This window comes from Atta colombica, unplaced genomic scaffold (assembly GCF_001594045.1).
Source record: "Atta colombica isolate Treedump-2 unplaced genomic scaffold, Acol1.0 scaffold52, whole genome shotgun sequence".
Taxonomy (NCBI): domain Eukaryota; kingdom Metazoa; phylum Arthropoda; class Insecta; order Hymenoptera; family Formicidae; genus Atta; species Atta colombica.
In genome coordinates, this window is record NW_017259542.1 from 1,213,320 (window position 1) to 1,214,936 (window position 1,617).

Below are 1,617 nucleotides of genomic sequence, written 5' to 3' on the forward strand. Positions count from 1 at the left end.
TATGATTTTTTATCATTGGAAACGTTCATTATAAATGTAAGAAACATAATTTTCTGTATTTAATTAATGCAGTTTTCAACATAAAAAAATATTAAATAAGTGAATCCTTAATTTTAGAATCGCAAAAATATTTGGACATTCAATATATTTTATATTTACTGACCCTCGGAAATCAAGTTAGTTTATTCCTTACTTGTTTACCGTGAAGTAAATCATACAAAATATGTGACTTATTTCATGTGAATTGAATTGAGTTAACCTAATTTTCCCAAGATTACACAAGTTAACAGTGAAAATAGGAACGTAAAGACAAAAATAGTTCATTTGATAAACGTCAACTTGTTATTTTTCATTATAAAAAAGGCAAATCATATCGAGAAATCAGTAAATTAATAAATTTGATTAAGAGTACGATAGCAGATATTGTAAAAAGATATGTTCGTGAAGATCGCATTGAATCAATACCTCAGAAAGGACGTCCAAAATTACTTGACTCACGGTGATAAACGTAAAATTATTACGTTAGGAAAATAAAAATAAATCCTGGATTAAGTGTTACAAAATTGATCTCAGAATTATACGAAGAAATTAGCAAGAAGATACATCTTGATACAGTTCGTCGAGCATTAAAAGAAAATGATTACAACGGTAGAATTGCTCGTAAAAAGCCATTCATAAATGAAATGAATCAGAAGAAAAGATTAATTTTCGCCAAGGAATTTATTTCTAAAACAAATATGGTAGAATGATGTAATATTCGCTGATGAGAGTAAATTTAACATTTTTGGATCTGACAGATGGAAAATGATATAGCGAAAAGCAAACGAAGAATTCAAACTGAAAAATTTGAAGCCAACTATGACACACGGCGGTAGAAGTTCAATGGTTTGGGGTTGTATTTCAAATAAAGGAGTGAGTGAATTAGTTTTCATTGACGGAATTTTGGATAAAAATAAATATTTAAATATTCTAAAAGACAATTTAATAAAAAGTGCTAATAATATGAATATATGAAGTAGTTTCAAATTTTATCAAGACAATGATCCAAAACATAAATCGCGAATAATGCAAGAATATTTATTATACAACTGTCCAAAAGTATTACATCCTCCATCACAGTCACCAGATTGAAACCTCATAGAAAATTTATGGAATTTATTAGATTTGGATTACGCCTACAAGATTAAAAGAAGAACTAAAATTATGATTAAAAAAGGAATAGTTTGCGCATTACATCAATTCATACAATTATTTAACAAAAATTATTTCTAACATGCCTTTGCAACATGTTATTAAACAAAAAAGTTAACCAAACAAAGTATTAAAATTATTATTATTTTGTTTATATATATTTATTTTATTATATCTTGTTAAGTATCCGAATATTTTTGCGATACCAGAATTAAGCAATATTCTGTCTATAGTTTAATATTCGAAACTGTATCATATAAATGTAATTATAAAAATAAAATTTATATTTCTAATAACTATAATGAATTTTTCAATTTAAAACAAAAGCTATAAATATTTCTTACTCCAATAAAAATTGTGTTTAGAAGGTAATAATTTCTAAAGTATCATGATGTCCGAATATTAATGAGAGTCACTGTACATATA